At 40.4% G+C, this 20711-nt stretch overlaps 1 protein-coding gene across 1 annotated transcript in view; it reads left to right on the forward strand.

Moving 5' to 3' along the window:
- LOC131685281 (inositol-trisphosphate 3-kinase B) overlaps nt 1-20711 on the forward strand; it is a 486498-nt gene that overhangs the window by 110938 nt on the left and 354849 nt on the right. The window lies entirely within an intron of this gene.

The following is a 20711-nucleotide window of genomic DNA, read 5'->3' on the forward strand; positions in this document are numbered from 1 at the left end:
TTCGAATATATCATTCTTCCATTGTGTTGCTCAAGTGGTACGTTGTTCGATTTCAAGATAAGATTTGAGTGTGCACACATTCTTTGAATTTTAAGTAAAACCCACCTAGTCTAGGTAAATTCAGTGTTGCGAAAGGAGCAGGTGTTGATTTTGTTCTCTTCGTTCTCAAGCGAGATTTATCACTTATGAGAGATCGTGATGGCTTTTTCATATAAAGAAAGGTTATGCAATTACTCCAAAACTCTTTCTGTGTGTATGTTTAATTTAAACTCACACAAGTTTCTTAGAGATGGCTGAACCGATTTGCCTAAATTTAGTTTCAACGCGTCCACAAGCTACTATTAAATTTTTCGTCGATAGGACTACCGGCTCCGGAGTTACGGATTGGCGGGTGCGGTCACTCAGTAAATTACCTTATAAACTGAAACCACCATGATTTCCAAATAATGCAATACATAGTACAATGTATACAACATTTCTTGGATTCGCGAGTCCACACTCTAATGACCAATCGAAGCAGCTTCCGAAATTCGGACGCTGGTGTTCCGATGTCTAATTTTCGACGAAGGCTTTGCAACATTGAATTTCCGACGTCAGATTTCGAATTTCCGATGTAGGAAATTCGACGTCGGAAATCTGACGTCGTTAATTTTTCTAATTTTGTTTCTTTCGCAAACCACGACAGAGCGATGAGAGGAAAGTTTTATTGTTTAAACCCAATTTGAATAATGTGAACTATGAAGGCGTCTTACAATTCCTACGCCAAAAATTCAACATCAGAAACTCGACGTCGGAATTTATTGTTTGTCTTTGCCATATAAAGATAAGCTAGGCGATCGCGTTGAAAATCAACTTCTAAAGTCTCATACACCATTCGACTCAGTTCGTCGAGATGTAAAATGTGTTGTCAAATTTGTTACTTACCTTTCTTAGAGATGGCTGGACCGATTTTATCCAAATTATACTCAAATGAAAGGTGTAGCATCTCCATAGGCTGCTATCGAATTCCTTCGGATCGGAGCTATGATTACAGTGATAAGAGTTGAAGAGTGTGATCACACATAAAATTCCCGGAACCTTTTCTTCCTCTAGTATAACAGTGACGATGTTGATGGACATAACAAAATTTGATTGTTTATGATTTAAACACCTACATTAGACTGCCCAGAAAAATAATGAATTTTTGAAAACTCAATCGGCCCACCCCTGAGTCGATTCCTAGTCCCACCAGGAGTACTTGCTCCAAATTTAAAGCAATTCGGACAAGTCTAGCTACCGGACCAACGGGCTTGAAGTTTGTATGGGATTTTTCGACAATTTACATGGTGAAAACCCTCTTGCTCACATTTTCGCCGCTAGGTGGCACTGTATACATCAGATTATCACCAAAAGTGAAACTTAAGAAGATAATTTTATTATCTACAACTTTGTTGAAGACTGCAAAGCGATCCGACTCTAATAGGAAAAGTTATTAAACTTTTAACGAAGTGATGTCTGAGTCAGTTTTGCATGGGGCCTAGCAGTGCATGATAGTGTATCAGTACTAGGTTCTAACAAACTAAACATTTTTATGGAATAATGGTTAGATTTAGCTGAACAGTATGTTCGGAAGAATTGCAGTACATACTACGAGTTATGTTTTGGTTAGAAAATTTTAGTTCAATCTGTGACCGCATAGATGGCGCCAACGCTAACTTTTCAACGGAGAGAGATAGAATATCGAGATGTTTGGAAGAATTACTGCAATATTCTTGTTCTACAACTTTGTAGAAGACACCTAATTTCTATCTCTCTTCGTTGAAAAGTTAGTGTTGGCGCCATCTATGCGGTCAGATCTGGAACTACAATTTTCTAACCAAAACATAACTCGTATTATGTACTACAATTCTTCCGAACATACTATTCAGCTAAATCTAACCATTATTCCATAAAAATGTTTAGTTTGTTAGAACCTAGTACTGATACACTACCATGCACTGCTAGGCCCCATGCAAAACTGACTCAGACATCACTTCGTTAAAAGTTTAATAACTTTTCCTATTAGAGTCGGATCGCTTTGCAGTCTTCAACAAAGTTGTAGATAATGAAATTATCTTCTTAAGTTTAACTTTTAGTGATAATCTGATGTATACAGTGCCACCTAGCGGCGAAAATGTGAGCAAGTGGGTTTTCTCCATGTAAATTGTCGAAAAATCCCATACAAACTTCAAGCACGTTGGTCCGATAGCTAGACTTGTTCGATTTGGCTCAAATTTGGAGCAGACACTCCTGGTGGGACTAGGAATCGACTCAGGGGAGGGCCGATGGGGGTCATTTTTTTCTGTCACTCTAACCTACATATGAATTTGTTGATATACCGTTTTGAAGTAGGTCTTAATGTAACTGTTCTCTTTGTTTGAGCCGACAATGAGTTAATTACCGTACACAATCTAGATCCAGGCATCATATAACCCTGGCTCATTAGCCAGGACAGGACTAAATACTTCTGTTCCATCCCATCCCAGGAACCTAGACCTAAGGAGTGACATTAACCCTCTTAGCAAAGTCATTCCCAACGATTTATCAAACGCCCATCAAATTGAAACGGTTGTGTACGGTTGTCCACGTTTCTTCCTTATTCAAGGTTCAAAATAATCCGTTGATTAAATTATTCATTGAATAAATAATTTGATTGCCGTATAATTTTGAATCATCTTTATTTTGTACGCTGAACAGTTGGCTGGCCGCTTTAATGCTTGTGTCATTTATTTATTTATTTATTTATTTTATTTTCATCTGACCTACATGGTCTACATGAAATATAGAATGAGGAAAAGCCCATTTGGAGTCCATCAAACAACCTCCAAATGCGCGTAAAAACCTCATTATCTTTTCACATATACACATTAAACAATTTTACACATTACATTACATTACATTACATTACATTACATTGCATTACATTACAATGTGTTACTAATAATACATCTAACAAATCAAAATCCCTATCTAAATCACATCTTATGCACTAAGTTGGCCGTTTAAGCCTATTTTTAAAAACGTCACTTGATACAGAGAAGTCAAAACATTCATAAACATTATTAAATACGCTACACATCGCCCTTATGGGTTCATTCTGTCCATAATCAGTACTTTGATAGTCAAGTCTTAAAAAATTCTACTTCTAGCGGGCACATTTACATTAATCTGAGAAAGTATATTTGGGGCATCTATTTCACCAGTTAGAACTTTCCCTACAAACACGGCTCTGGATATATTTCGCCTTTTTGAAAGAGGGTCCATGTCGAGCAGGCGACAGCGTTCAATGTAAGGTGGCAACTCTATCGGGTTGCGCCATGGCAGGGTTTTAAGGGCATATCGGAGAAACCTAGCTTGTATAGATTCAATTCTGGTAATCCAGACATTTGTGTACGGGCACCAAATGATAGCTGAAGCTTCCAGGATGGAGCGTACAAGAGAGAAGTACAGTGCTCTCAGACAGTATGGGTCAGTAAACTCTTTGGCTATTCTAATGATAAAACCAAGGTTCCGGTTGGCTTTCGCAATGATGTGGGAATAGTGATCTCTAAACGTCAATTTAGAATCCAGCTGTACACCAAGGTCCCTGACAATTGACACTCTATCCAGTAGTTTCCCTGAGATAGTATAACACCACAAAATTGGATTTTTTCTGCGCGTGAAAGAAATTACTGAGCATTTGGATACACTGATAGTCAACCGATTTCGAGTACACCAGTTACAAAATTCATCTAGTTGTCGCTGTAGTTCAATGCAGTCCAATTCAGATCGTACAATAAGAAACAGTTTAAGGTCATCTGCATAGATAAGTTTGCATCCTGGTGGAAGGACATTACAAACGTCATTGAAGAACAAGGATAACAGCAAGGGTCCAAGATTACTACCCTGGAGCACACCTGATAAATTTATAAAGTTATGTGACTCAACATTTCCTAGTTTGACAGATAAGGTACGGCCTACAAGGTATGATTTAAGCCACTTGGTGAAGTTGAGTGAGGCACCCAATCTTTCTATCTTCGCCAGTAGGAGCGAGTGATCAACACGATCGAACGCTGCTTTGAGATCTGTATAAATAGTATCCACTTGTGCTTCGCATTCAAAACTTTTAATACAGTGTGAAGTGAATTGTGCTAAATGGGAAGAACCCGTGTTGATCTGTTGATATATATGTTTTGGCTTCCCGGAACAATACATTGCTTACTAGAATTTCAAATAACTTGGACCCCGCACAGAGAGAGGTTATGCCCCGATAATTTGCTATGTCCTGCTTATCACCTTTTTTAAAAACAGGAAACATAACCGATTTTTTCCAACAAAGAGGAAACGTCCCTTGCGACAAAGATAGATTAAAAATCAGTTTTAGGGGAGCGGAAAGGGTACTAGCACATCTTTTTAAAATAATGGCAGGAATCCCATCAGGACCAGCCGAAGTCGAAGATTTCAATTTATCAGTAGCAGCAACAATGTCTTCCTCCGTAAAATGGATGTTACCTAGGTTCATCACACCCCTGGGAACATCTCGTAGTCCGATTTCGACCTGTTCTGGAGTAGTCGGAACTGTTTCAAATGCACTCGAAAAATGTTTTGCAAACAGGTTACAGATACCGCGAGTCGTGCTAGAAGTTTCATTTGCCAGAGTCATACTAGAAGGAAGTCCACTCTCTTTACGCTTCTCATTTACAAAAGACCAGAAACGTTTGGGATTTCGCTCAAGGTCAGATTGCGTTTGTAATACATGCTGAGAGTATAGGAAGCGGTTATAAGCTTTGTAATTCTTGCTAGCATGTATGAATTCCCGCTTTGTATTGGGATTTCGTCGGTTGGTGTAGTGCCGAAGCGCGGCTGCCCTCAGTCGTTTAAGTTCTCGGAGACGTCGATTGGACCAAAGTGGTTTTGGTTTAGGACGCGGGGCTGGGACATATATATCAAACAGTTGGGTCAAGATCGATGAGAACTTTTCTACTGCGTCATTTACATCGGTTGCGTTATTGAGCAAAGTCACCCAGTCAATCGTATGCAGTGAGTTGTTGAGTCCAGGAAAATCGGTTTTTTGAAAAGTTATACTTCAAATCGTCAAGAATCTCGTCAAAAATAACCTGTCCAGGACAGGTCTGCTCAACTAAGAGGGGAGGGTGATGCGAATCTATTTCAACGAGTGGCTCATCTGCACGATAGACATGGCAGTTCTTGTATGCATCTTCATTTACAAACAGAAGATCTAACGTGCGATTTAGTCTGTTCGTGATCGTACACATTTGCAGCATGTTGAGTAATGACATCCCGTCTAGTAAAGCAATGCTAGATCTCGAAAGAGATGAGTCGGAATGGTCGGCGTAAGCATAACGGAAAGAAGTTGTTTTCCATACAAGACCAGGCTGGTTGTAATCTCCAAATAACAAATGAGAAGCTTGGGGTTCTAGCGAATTAGCAATGTCAAGTGCGGATTGAATATGGTTCTGAATAACGTTTATGTTATCTGCGGAGTCCGGAGGGAGGTATACGACGCCCACGCATGTGTTATTACCATGGCTATTAAAGTTTACCCAGAGTTGTTCTACGCCGTTACTGTTAAAACTTTTTTGTTTAGACGCTAACCGATTAGAAACAGCTATAAGTACACCCCCGCCCCTTTTTTTACCAGAAACGACTGGGTCACGATCGTTACGATGCGTCGGATACAGCTACGAACAGCTCATCGATCTTTGTGCGTAGTCCTCTCAGGTTCTGGTAGTATATTCTGAGCTGGGAACGGGAATTCATTTGAAGGGAGGCAGTATCTGTATGTCTAGCTTCGGAGGAACATATACATTCCTGGCATTTACCTGGAGAAACAGTCGTGGTGTCATAATTTGAGTCACGGATAGCTAGGTGGAAGCCAGCTACGGAGTCGGAAGTATGTTGTCCAACGGTAGACTGGAACCGAAAATTACTTTGAGGGGGTGCAGTATCAAAGGTAGCTTCGAGAGGACATATACCCTCTTTGGCTTTACCTGGAGAAGCAGTCGTGAGGTCGTCATAATTTAGATTCCAGATGGCTTGATGAATATCAGCTACGGAGCCGGGAGTGTGTTGTCCAACGGTAGACTGGAACTGAAAATTACTTTGAGGGGGTGCAGTATCAAGGGTAGCTTCGAGAGGACATATACCCTTCTTGGCTTTACCTGGAGAAACAGTTGCGTGTTCATCATCGTTTGGATTGCAGATTGTTGGATGAATATCAGCTACGGAGCCGGGAGTATGTTGTCCAACAGAAGACTGGAGCCGAAAATTACTTTGAGGGGGTGCAGTATCAAGGGTAGCTTCGAGAGGATATATACCCTCTTAACAGAAAGTAATCCGTTCAGATATCCTGGTATGCTGGTCAACGGTAATTGCTATTCGTCACGACTAATTTGCTGACGCTTTCTTTCAACAAGCTTCCTATACACAGCGCATTCGAAACTGTAGGCTGCATGTTTTGTCTCCAGATTCAGCTTCCGGTCCCTATTCATCTTAGCGCAATTAGAACAGCAAAGTAATTCTGATGCACATTCTGCTGTAATGTGGTCCCCTGCGCACTTAGAGCAGACCTGAGAGTCTTTGCATTCAGTACTCTTATGCCCATACGCACAGCATTGCAACGTACTATTCCAAAACATTCAACCACTCTACATCTTTCCCAGCCAATGTTTACACGCCCTAACTTTAGCATGGTCTCAAACGAATCAGCATTCACTTCGATCACATAATTAAATGCTGTGTAATCATTCCGCTTAGTTTTAAATAACGTTATGAGTTTTAACTCTGTTAAGTTCACGGATTCATTTTGTTCTTCCAGGCTATTTTTAAGTTCACTCTCTGACAACTGTTCCGCAATCCCCACAATCTTCAACCTTGGTTTTGCCGGTTTCGGAACTGAGATTTCATAATTCTCCCCAAACTTCTCTCTCACCATTGCCACAACTGATTCTATTGCCTCCGCACTTTTCACACCGAGGATGATTGAGCCACCATTGCCTTCTCGAACAGTTTGAATTTTATTCGATGCACGATCAATTTGGCTACGCAATTCATTCTTTGTTTTCCTAGCACTTTGATTCAATTCTTTAGGGCGCACTAAAATAACGGGTTCATTCTTACGAGGCTGTTTCGGGGTTTCACTGTTACACTTTTCACTAACTTGCGAGTATGGTTTCAACGAACTAGAGCTTTCACCAATTTTTTGTTCATTTTCAACTCTAGGCCGTTTTCTAGGCCTGAGATTCCTGCTCGGACCAGCCGGTGTGGCATCTTTTTCGCCAGCAACACTTCCTTCTTTCAAAACTTCAGCAAATGTGCACGATTTCTGTTCGACCAATTTTCTGCTTTCAGTTAATTCCCGCAAGATTTCTACCTTGACACTTTCAACTGTACGTTGTATTTGTGACCCAATAGCATCTTCCAATAACTCAATCTTCTCGCTCATTTCATTTTTCCACAACTTCATACTTTCAGTTATTTCCACTAGAATGCTATTACATTTGGCCAGAATATCGTTATGACCGCTTTGATGCTTCCGACAGCTATGGCACAAATATTTTAACCCGCGATTAGTTGTCATTGCTTTCAGCCCATGCTTATCGATATCATCTGTACACTTTAAATGCAGTATCACTCCACACGGGCCGTAGCAGAAAATTTTTTCATTCTCTTCGCTTATCGCTCTCGTACAGGCACCGCATTGTAGCGTTGTGGTCATCCCCGCGGCCGCTGACCCATAGGTCGCCCGCCAAGCAGCACAATTGTATCACTTAGCTTGGGTGTAACTATAACGTTTCTTTAATTACCTCCTGTGCAAGTTAGTTCACGTATACCGACACACCAAAAATATCACAGGAATCGTCATTTGACGAGCTTCCAAATGCACTAATAATCTCCTCCCAAAACGACTTAAAACACCGATTAAAAGCAATAAAAACACGACGAATTTGTAGAAGATAACTGACGGCCCTGCGCTTCGCTTCGTCATATTCAATATGTGCCACAAACATTAATAATGACAAGAAAAATTGTTGACGAACGTCTGCCATTTTCCAGGATCCCTACATGTATTGGCTGTGTATGTGTAGACTAGACTAGACTAGACTAGTACACAATCTAGATCCAGGCGTCAAAGTAAATGCGATATATTATTGGGAAAGTGTTCTGAAGGCTGCCGTGGTCCCAGTGGCGGCGCGAGGTGTTTTTCCGCTCGGGGCCAAAAATTGAATTTGCCGCCCCTCTTATAATGAATTTTCAAAAGAGTTCGATTTTATTTTCCATCATTTCATATGAAACAAATATGATAAAAGTATTAGAAAGGTACTACACAGAAATAATCTTTTTCATATTTTATTGTCAATGCTTTGTCCTGGGGGTAGTGTTGCGCATAAATTTCCTCGCGAAAGGTAGCGCTACAACTCCGTTCACATGTTCGCTCCGTGATCGCGGCCTTTAATTATGGCAATAATTGGTGTCTAAAATTTTCTTGTTTGAGCCATTCTTCATTTGGTTTATAACTACTGATCAAAGAATTGGACAAATCATTTTAAAATATTATTCTTGTGAGTTACTGGCGATCAACCTTTTTATTAAATTGTCTAGCAAAACGTCCAGAGAAACATAATTTACCTTTAATCCGTATTAAACCCATTGCAACAAAAGATAATGTACGAAATATGCTGTATACCCTCAAAATCTTGATTTATAGCCAAAAATTTTCGTATTTTTCGGGACGTTCGCCGCTAAAAGGAAAATTACTCAACATTCTTATTTTATTAAAAATTTAGAGAGATTTAATTCTGCATCTAACGATCATCCTATCTCCAAATTCGCTTAACTTCAAACTTTAACTTTAAACTTTACAAGCATGCTTTCAAATTATTTTATATGAAACCATCCACTTGAATGTTCATGCGAGCAAGTTTCTAATTTGGAAAAGCTTTTTCAACTGATTGTGATTAAAAATACCGCATAACACTATTAACAAAAGAGCATCACATAGTATACCGTTGATAAGGTTATTTCTTCCTCGTTACACCCAAAATGTACCCGGTAAGAATCGCTTACATTAATGCAATAATTACGAGCGAAAATTGAAAATCGCAGCAACCTTAGACGATGGAGATGAACTTTTTTCGCTCCCGTCAACTTTTTCCGAAATTAAACGTGCTAATTTGACCAGAACAGTACAATGTCGGCATGGAAAGTTAATCAACGGGATCTGAAGCCATTTTTGGATATTTACAAACGACAGCCTAACATCACCAGTTGGACTTGAGGTATTGCCCATTAGTTTTGCTACGAGTCATTCAGTGTAGCGTGTGGATGTCTGCGCATTCCAGGAAGCACTTCGTTGTCAGCATCGATCGTAGGACTAATTTCGGAGAGTTGTTTTCTTGTTTCAAGAAAGTGGATGCCTAATAAGGCTCGCGAAGCAAAATCACACTCGCAGAATGCAGGACCTGATTAAGAGGATAAATAAACGAGTCCCTCAAGCACAGGAACTGAAGCGGACTTCCTGGCACAAGAAAACATCGACAAGGTGGTCTAGGTCGAATACAAGCATGTAGCAGATAAGGTGATGGATAGAGAGAATTGTGAGTAAAAAATTTTCCATTTTATATATGTCCTATGAAATTTATTATCCCACTCTCACCCCATTTCCTTCCCTAATAACACATTCTAACATCCGTAATACCTATGGAGTGGGTTCCCCGTATCTTCTTAAGTAGGTATTCAACTAATATTTCCTTCCCGATCGTAAGGATATGGCCAGATGTGCAGTGAATATACTATTGTATACGGGGATTTCACTGCATTCGCCACCCACGATGAGTGCGGTCGTTTTTGATATGCTATGCTATGCTATCTCCTCCAGTCGACCTTCTATGCTTTGTGCGTCTACTCTGCGCCATGCTTTAGGACGAGTGCAGCCCTTTTCATTAGAGGCGTAGCCAATGATTTATATTTGCTACAATGGTTTGAAAGCTGATGTTCTAGAGCAAATCAGTCATGACCATGGACTTAGCAATAAACCTGCTGTCAGGAGTCTAAGGTTCCATCCGAGAGTTTCATATTAAATCCATAATAATAATGTATAATCATCTTTTTATTTCGCTTGTCTCCCTTCTGTTAGTCAACTGAACGAAAACAACCATTCTGCCATGCTCCAATCTGATAATTGTACTTAAATAGTAAAACTAGGAAATAATAACATCTATTTTTTCCTCGAAATAATCTTTAAAGTTTAAAGCATAGGGGCAAATGCTGATTTCATTTTTGGATCGGAGTCGCTCTAGGTTCGCTCTGAACTGTCTTTTTTATATGGCTTTAATAAATATTAGAGCGAATCTTGGGCGACTCGGATCTAACACCGAAATCAGTATTAGTTTGGAGGAGAGCGAGTAAAGGCGCTTTAATCTAGGCTTAGTGAGCCAGGGCAAGGTGAAATACCTCTGTCCCATCCCAAAGGACCAAAGGAGTGACATCAACCTTTTTAGCAAAGTCACTCCTAACGTTTTATTATAACCCCCTACAAACTGAAACGGTCGGTACGGTTGTCCTCGTCTCTTCCTCATTCAAGTTTCAAAACGATTCGTTGATTGAATTGTTCATAAAATGTTTAATTCAATTACCGTATAATATTGAAACATCTTCAAACCCAACTCTGCACAGTAGGCCTGGCCGTTTTAATATTTGTGACACATTATAATATGCTTCAAATATTAATGTTGACAAGAAAGACACTAAAGAATAACTGCAGTGTTTTCCAGAATGCTTTTCAATACTGGCTGTGTAAGGGTTACAATAGAATAGAATAGAATAGAATAATTACGAGCGAAAATTGCAAGCATTCTGTTAATGTGCAAAAATTTCATAAAGCTCCCTTGCATGTAATCCAAGAAATAGAAAAACGAATTTTGCCTATGTATTAGCGATGTATGTGTATTGGTGACAAATATGCGTTCGATAAAAAAGACGCTGGTATTGGAAAATGAGCCCCACCCGGGCAGCTTACTAAATCAATCCTTTTTCCATCCAACCACGCTATCAGATAGTTATAAGTGGATAAAAGTAAAGACGCAACCAGATTTGAACTCATGCCCTTACGCATCGTAGCACCGACTGTAAGCACTGATCTGTTCTTACATATAAGAACAGGACGTTAAAACTCGTACAATCAGCACATCCACAATTCGATGCTGTCTCGTGTGTAATGAATAAGACATAATACTGCGTTTGATGATGTCGGTGTGGAATGAATAAAACGCAGACAGTAAATAAAAACTCGGCGTGCGTTGTTATGGTGCTGGGTCATTAGGCCGAAAGCTGGTAGGCCGGGTGCTGGACCATTAGACCGAAAGCCGGTAGGCCGAATGTCGTTCGGCCGAATGCCGTTAGACCGACTGCCATTAGGTCGAAAGGGTCATTGGGCCGAAGGCCATTTGGCCGAACATTTCAACCGAGTTATATATGTAAATATACAGTACACCTAAATCGTATATAATGCGCAAATATACTATATACGGACAAAAGTGGAGGCAACATATCTACATTGAGATAAAATTGGGTTTCAATATACGATATAAACTGTATATAAATGCGACTATGGTCGGTACTTAGTCTGATTCCATGTGGCAAGAAACAGACATCTTTTATATACTCTCTTACGACTCGAAAAAGTACTATATACGATTATATTAGGCTTTCGGAAAATATTATAATAAAAGTTAAAAATAAGACACATCTTTCGACCGCCTGTTTTTAAGAATAAGAATTACTTTGAATTTTCGCATCCTAAAACGTTTCTAGCATTTTTTTTATTACGAATGGGTTCACTTGGTCTCGAACCCTGAAGCATCAGCTTGCGTGCCTGCAACATACTCCATACACCATTTGATAGGTGTGGTTAGTTCGGGACAAACTCATTGACTCTTGGGAAAATGCCTTTATTATACCACTCTGATATACGACTTTGTATATGCAAACGTGAGATAGCTATCTCGCCTATCATAATATACTCTTAATGATATCCAAAATGTGTTGTAAACAACTCATATATTGTAACATTTTTGTTCGTATTAAAATGCACATATATGTCCATATGTACATATAATAATCCAATTAATGTCAAATTTGTATAAATTCTTCGAGGGTTCTAAGCTATAAAAACATCGCAAAAAACATCGACGAGAATGCCACATTATATTTTAAATAAATTGTTATTTTTAAAATAATTTTTAAACTTTTGCTTCGCTCCTACGAAGCATGTATACAAGTTGGCGTAAGAAACCCCATTGATATTTTTTAAATGAGTATTTTTCGTCAATAGATTTCCAATAAATTGTTTGAAAGATTTATCAAATCATAAAAATAACCAAAAGAGTGTCTGAATGAATCATAGTAACTTTTCAAAATTTACTTTAGGATACACTTTAGTTTCAACATATTTCGAGTTTTGTGAATACTATCCACGCTTTTAATGTTTTTGTGCTGTTAACAGCACCTGTTAAAAGTACCTGCTGTTAAAAGTACCTGCACCAGTCTTGAAATTAACTAAAACTGTTTATAAACAATATATAGAAAAACTCATAATTTTAATTATTACCTAAAAATCTTGTCCATATTTTTACAGTTCTATAAGTTCCTATTTATGGTACGCTGCAACCATGCTGGAATGGGAACGAATTGAAGACAATATCAACATATAGCTGAGACCCTTTTTTACATAGTATCGATTTATTTATTTATTTATGTTTAAAGCCTAACAGAACTGATATTTTATTTTGGGGTTAAAATTAAAGTCGGTACCAAGTCAACATTTCATATGAAATTAGCCCCACCACCTTTTGCTTTAGGATTTTTGTCGTGCAATGCTTGGATTAATTTGGCTATTACCGACACACATTTGTGTAGTCGTAATTGTTGCTTATTACTGCACTAATAACGAGCCTTTTTATACATTATATGACTTAGTTTGCACTCGTATACGAGAATCGCAAATGAGTCATTTTAACGTACTAGTTAAGATAAATTTTGTATAATGCGTTTACATACGGTGTACCATTATACGACTCCGATAAAACTTGTATGTTTAAACGATTTCCGTTGGTCATCCTTATACGACAGCTGGTTAACTGGGGAGTCGTTAGGACGAATGAGTCATTAGGCCGAATGGGTCATTAAGCCGAATGGACCAAAGAGAATGATAAATATGTATTGCGGTTGTAACTGAAAACTTTCAATGAAGGGTGACTTTTTACGATTTTTTTAAACTAACTTTAAAACGAGTGGATCACAGGTTTGCTTGCGAGAGGCCGCCGCTTCCGACGGTGGGTCGACGGCCACCTCGTCCGGCGGATCCTCAGCGGCTTTACGCCGCTTCGGATCCTTGACCTCGGTTATGCGGCTAGGTCGCATGCGCTAGAGCAGTGTAACAACCGAAAAATGGCTATGGCTAGTGGTTATATTAAGTTAAACTGATTTTTTTATTTTAATTTTCTTTTATTACCTATGCTTTTTATAAATGGGATTTTATTTTGAAATATCAATCATTGGCAATATACTTTGGGGTTGATTTTCTGGTAAACGGTACATTCTGAGAAATTATTTCCGGATATTGATATTATAATCAGAATGGTTTTGTTTTTCTAGGGAAAACTCTCAGACATTATATTTTCCAGGGAATGTTTAGCTAAAATTTATAGAACCACGTTGGACTCCATCTGATTGCAGTTAACATCGTATATTTTATTTCGGGAATGATTGCTACAAAAGCAATAATATATTCATTAATTGCATAGGTATTAAAATTTTTAACGACTTTGCGGAGTCGTTCATTCTTCTGAGCGTATTCATTTCTCTGTGCGGTTCTTCCTCCAACAAGGAACACATTAGCCCACACACTACCAGCTTTCTGTCCAAACGAAGTTCGTCAATCGTCTTCCATGTTCCCACATGTGGTGCTCCAACAAGTTTCGACTGGCTATGTCACGTTTCGACCTGGTTTGTTGTTCTTGGTAATTCAATACATTGGAATATACAGATCAAAAAGACGGAGGGTATATAGGAAGATAGCGCTGCGGAGACTAACTAGCTAACGATCATTAATCGAGACTACCAACTCACAAAGAAGTACTCCAAATTCCATGGTACATCGTATACTAGATCTTTTGAAGTAAAGAAGAAAGAATGGTCCCTTCAGTTTTTGCGACATTGACAAACAAATTTGATGATCGAATTTTCCATGTGGCTCGTAAAGCTGGTAGCAATTGTTTATTGTTCGTTGCTAAGTTCGTTTCAAGGATCGTTGCTACATGCATCTGTTATTTTTTACGATCAAAAATGTGTAAAGATTTTTAAATCATGCAACTCCACCGATATTGGGAGAAAGTAGCTCGTTAGATGGACTAGAAAAATCGTCAAAGGATTAGTGAAGCGTGAGGGAATTAAGTACTCAAAGGGAGGTTCCACTTGTACTCGTAAAGAAATTTTATGACGAGATGTTTTGAGGCGCTTGCTAACATTAAAACTGATAGCGAATATGCGTCATTGTGCCAGAGAGACCTTATCTCGCACTAGGAGTACGTTGTAATCATCGGAAACAATTTGGGTTGAAACTTTATTTTTTCGGACGTTATGACACTCATACACTCAATTTTTTATCTTATGACATACGGCTTGTGTATCTTAATGTTCCTGATGATACATGCAATGCTAATGAATACTTATTGTTATCCGCAATCAGCAAATTTAAAAAACAATGTTTCTAAATAAAATACATATAAATAAACCCATCACAACCGATGTTAAGGAATATACAGCACTCTCCAAAGAAAAGCCAAGCACCTTCGATTATCAACGCGTTTTCTGTTTGACATTTCGTGGGACCCTCTAGTACAACATGAATTTTTAGCCATGGGAAAGTCGTGAACCCGTCATCTCAATTAGTCTCTGAAACGATGCTTTTAATCAAATGACATTCAGCGCAATGGTACATACGGCCTAATGAGCCATTCGGCCCTACTGCCTCATTCGGCCTAACGACCCATTCGGCCTAATGACCAATTCGGCCTAATGACCCATTCGGCCTAATGACCCATTCGACCTAATGACCCATTCGGCTTAATGGCCCATTCGACCGAATGGCGTTCGGCCTAATGACCCATTCGTCCTAATGACCCATTCGGCCTAATGGCGTTCGGCTTTGCAGCATTCGGCCTAACGGCTTTCGGCCTAATGGCCCGACACCGTATAGCATGAGATGAATTGCAAACATTGCATGCGGCTGTAACTGCAAATTTGCAAGCGATGTCGTTTGCAATTATTGCAAGAGATTTTTGTTTTGAGTGTATGCATATTCTAATCTCACTCACTTTGGTCAGAAATGGCTGAACCGAATTGCTCAAACTTAGTTTCAAGCTGGTATTGAATTTTTAATTGATCCGACTTCCGGTTCCGGGGTTACGGGTTTGAGAGTGCGATGACACAGAAATTTTTGCCTTTCTCATATAGAACGGATATGCAATTACTCAAAAAATTCCCACCCTAATTTCGACTGACATACGGTTTCTGGATTTGAACAGGGGCGTAGCTAGGGTTGTACAGAGAAGGGTTACACCGCTTCCCCCTCACTGGTCACACTCCATTTTAATTTCCCTTAGATCACCACTCAGACCACCACTCCATCCATCACTCATACCCTCCCTCTTTCAACTTCGTCATCTTTATACCACCGCTATATCACAAGACATACCAAATTAAGCTATGGAGTGGTTCGTTCGTGACTTATTCATCCTCCTCACACAAAATTACTCGCATGACAAAATTACTTAGCAGGAAGACAACATTGTAGAAACTAATTTTCGAACAACTCGGGTGTTCCTCAAGGAATTAATTTGGGCCCACTCTTATTCACACTCTTTATCAATGATCTAGCTACAGTGTTACCACCAGGATGTCGTATATTCTACGCTGATGGCGCTCAATTATACATGAACGTCAAGTGCATCAAGGATAAGCAGCTTTACAACAGCTCTTGGACACTTTCAGTGACTGGTGCTCCTTAAACTCGCTTACAATTAGCATTCACAAGTGCAGTGTAATATCGTATCATCGCCAGCGCAAACCAATTTCATACGACTACTGTATAGGAGATCAGAATCTTGAGCGTGTACTACAAGTGTGTGACCTTGGAGTCATTTTGCATTCTGTACTCTTCAATAATTTTGCAGTAAAGTAGCATATAGTTTGCATTTCAGATGCTTCTTGCAGTATATTAGCATTCGTTATGCAGAGCTGTTGTTAATCAGCATTCAAAAAATTGTTTAAAAACTTCTGCCGGTAAACAGCATTCTGAATGCACAACAGCAGTAAAGAAGCATTTTTGTGGCACAGTAGTAATGTAGCCGTATATTTAACCAAAAGCAACTTTTAAATAGCATTTAGAACGACTTAAATGCTTATCAGGTAGGCGTTAAGGCGCATTTTGCATGCTTATTGGTTACCTGGGTAGTCTGCATACTCCCACAACTTCAAGTACGTTCGGAAACTCATCTCCGTTGAATATTTTGAGACTGAGCAATATGTATATAATTTTGTTCGATCGCATCCGCTGTCCTGATCCCCCACCTTTTTAATTGTCAACAGGCTCGAAAATAATATAAATTCAGGCGTTTCACCCGCACCTGATTATTATCGTGATTAATGAAATTTGAAGAATTACTACAAACTGAAGTAGAAATTCGTTTAGTAGGAAATGCCGCCCCCTGGTTTTGCGGCTCGGGGCGGCTGCCCCCTTCACCCCCCCCCCCCCCCCCTTAGCGCCGCCACTGCGTGGTCCTACAAACATTTTGGTCGCAAATCATGCACTTCGTCTCACAAACCACGGATGAACCGAGAACGGCTGAAAACCAACGTTCCGACTTTCATTTCGACTGCGCAATGGCTCTCGAATTCCCCACACGCGAATCTATCTGGGCTCGTTTGAAGAGCAAGATGCGATGTAAAAAATACACCAATCTCGAGACGCTGAAGAAAGCCATTGTCCGAGAGTGGGCCAAAATACCGGCAAGTTACGACTTGTTTTTTGACCGACTCAAGGCCATTGTCAAGGTAAAAGATGGCCATATCGAGCAAAAGTTAATTATTTCTGAAAATAATCACACATCTATTCTAAACTAAAAGTAAAAAAAAATCCAAATCGAATTTATGACCTTTTCAATTGCTTGCACGCAGGGTGCCGGACCCTGTACGTTGTACGTTGAAGAAGTACGTAAAATTTTGAACGTTTTCTCAAACAGACATATCTGTAATGAGTAACTCTCTTTGTTACTTTCTCTTCTGTTAATAATTCGGTCGCTTTAGTATTTATTCCTAAGCTCTTTGCATAATATGTTTGTCAAAACCACTGTCTTTCGATCTATACTGTAAAATAAGTGAAAAGTGTTATACACACAGAAAAAAAATATTGGTAAAAGTAAGAGTGTTCCGCTCTTAGCAAAAAACAACCAACGCCAACTATTAGGTTGAAAGTAAAACTTTTAAATTAATCAAGAATAATAATCAAAGTAAAAGTTTTCCTTTTAAGCAAATGAAGAATAGTACTCAAAACAAAAGTTTTATTTTTAAACTAAGAGTATGCGTTGGTTGTTTTTTGCTAAGAGTGAAAAACTCTTATTTTTACCAACATTTATTTTCTGTGTGTAGTGACGCCGTAAAAATCGAAAAAGAAAGTAAACAAAGAGAGTCACTCATTGTAGATATATCGTTTTGAATAAAAGCTCTAGAAATCAGGTTTGTATATCAACCGGGTGCTCATGAAAATGGGCCAACACAGTGCTTGTGTATCCTGTGTTACTAGTTTAGACGTTCAAAGCTTGCTATTTTGTACTTTCAAATGGAAAAGGCTGATGAAACAAATTATTTTTATTTTTCAAATTAACTTAAATAATAGTAGTATGCAATTACATGCAACTTTCTGATTTCCAGCGTCGAATTTTTTACTTCGAATTTCCGATGTTCGATTTCCGACGTCGGAATCTCCACGCCGATTTTACGACACCAGAATTTTGATGTGAAATTCCGGAGGTCGGAAGTCCGAACTCGAATTTGCGAACTCGAATTTCCGTCCTGGAATTCCGATAGCGACATCGGAAATCCAATGTTGGAAATGCGACGTTGGAAATTCGACAACGGAATTCCGACGTCGGAAATCTGGCATCAAAATTCCAACGTCGGAAAATCGGCATCGGAATTCCGACATCAGAAATTAGACCTCGGACTTACGACGTTGGAAATCTGATGTCGGAATTCTGACATCGCAATTCCAATGTCGGAAATTTGGCGTCGGAATTCCTACATCAGAAATTCCCATATTGAAATTCCACAACGTCAAAATTCCGATGCCGGATTCCGCAATTCGATATCAGAATCCAGACGTCTGAAATCCGAACGGAATTCCAACGTCGGAAATTCGACGTCGGTAGTCCGACATCGGAAATTCGATGTGGGAATTTCTGACGAGAAGTTGAACCGCTCGCGCAGGGGCCACGTACCACAGGCCGACATGTGCAGAGATACAAACGGGAATCTTCTCACGGACCAGTGTGAGGTGATCCAGAGGTGGCGGCAGCACTACAAAGAACACCTGAACGGCGATGCAGCAGACGACGAGGATGGCACGGTAACGCACCTGGGAGCACGCGCGGAAGACATTACACTACCGGCTCCGGATCTCCAAGAAATCCAGGAGGAGATTAGCCGGCTCAAAAATAATAAAGCCGCTGGGGTTGACCAAATACCAAGCGAGCTACTAAAACACGGTGGCGAGCCACTGGCTAAAGCGCTGCACTGGGTGATTACCAAGATTTGGGAGGAGGAGATTTTACCGAGAAATCACCCTGCTGAACGCCGCCTACAAGGTACTCTCCCAAATACTATGCCGTCGACTATCACCAATTGCAAGAGAGTTCGTTGGGCAGTACCAGGCGGGTTTCATGAGCGAACGATCTACCACGGACCAGGTGTTCGCTCTTCGTCAAGTACTGCAGAAATGCCGCGAGTACAATGTGCCCACACATCATTTGTTCATCGACTTCAAAGCCGCATACGACACTATCGATCGAGATCAGCTATGGCAGATTATGCACGAGTACGGATTCCCGGACAAACTGACGCGATTAGTGAAGGCAACGATGGAACGGGTGATGTGCGTAGTACGTGTCTCAGGGACGCTCTCGAGTCCCTTCGAATCACGCAGAGGGTTACGGCAAGGTGATGGTCTCTCGTGTCTGTTATTCAACATCGCGCTGGAAGGTGTAACAAGAAGAGCAGGGATCGACACGAGTGGTACGATTTTCACAAAGTCCGTTCAGCTACTTGGCTTCGCCGATGACGTTGATATTATTGCACGAAACTTTGAGAAGATGGAGGAAGCCTACATCAGACTGAAAAGAGAAGCCAAGCGCGTCGGACTTGCCATCAACACGTCGAAGACAAAGTACATGATAGGAAGAGGTTCACGAGAAGAGAATGAGAACCGCCCGCTTCGAGTTTGCATCGGTGGCGACGAAATCGAGGTGGTTGAAGAGTTCGTGTACTTGGGCTCACTGGTGACCGCCGACAATGATACCAGCAGAGAGATTCGTAGACGCATCGTGGCAGAAAATCGTGCTTACTTTGGCCTCCGCAAGACACTTCGGTCGAACAGAGTTCGCCGTCGTACGAAGTTGACCATCTACAAGACGCTGATTAGACCGGTAGTTCTCTACGGGCACGAGACCTGGACCATGCTCGTGGAGGACCAACGCGCACTTGGTGTCTTCGAACGGAAAGTGCTCCGTACCATCTACGGTGAAGTGCAGATGGAAGACGGCATATGGAGACGGCGAATGAACCATGAGTTGCATCAGCTGTTGGGGGAGCCGCCCATCTGTCATACCGCGAAAATCGGACGACTACGGTGGGCCGGGCACGTAGCCAGAATGTCGGACAATAGCCCGGTGAAAATGGTTCTCAATTGCAATCCGACCGGTACAAGAAGACGTGGCGCGCAGCGAGCACGATGGATCGACCAGGTGGAAGACGATTTGCGGACCCTTCGCAGACTGCGTGGCTGGCGACGCGCGGCCATGGACCGAGTGGAATGGAGGAATCTTTTGTATACGGTACAGGCCGCTTCGGCCTTAATCTGTTAATAAATAAATAAATAAATAAATAAATTTCTGACGTGGACATTCCGCGCCAAATTTCCGACATTGGAATTGTGGAAATCGTCCGAACGTCGGAAATTCGACATCGGTGTCCCGGCATCGGTGTTCCAACGCCGAAAAATCTGCGCGGATATTCCGACGTCGGAATTCTGACGTCAGATATCCTATATCGGAAATCTGAGGTCGGAAATTTGACATCAATATTCCGATGTCGAAAAATCGGCTTCGGAAATTCTGACGTCGGAATTCAGAAGTCGAATTTTCGACGTCGGAAATTCGATGGAAGCATTTGAGGTCGGAATTCTAATATCGGAATACCGACGTAAGAATATTCGACGCCGATTTTTTCGACGTCGGAATTTTGATGTCAAATTTCCGACATCAAATTTCCGATGTTGAATTTCCGAATTTGATTCGACGTTGGATTTCGGAATTTCGACGTCAAGTTTCCGGTGTCGGAATTGTGAAGTCGAGTTTTCGACG

This window comes from Topomyia yanbarensis, chromosome 2, assembly GCF_030247195.1.
Source record: "Topomyia yanbarensis strain Yona2022 chromosome 2, ASM3024719v1, whole genome shotgun sequence".
Lineage (NCBI taxonomy): Eukaryota > Metazoa > Arthropoda > Insecta > Diptera > Culicidae > Topomyia > Topomyia yanbarensis.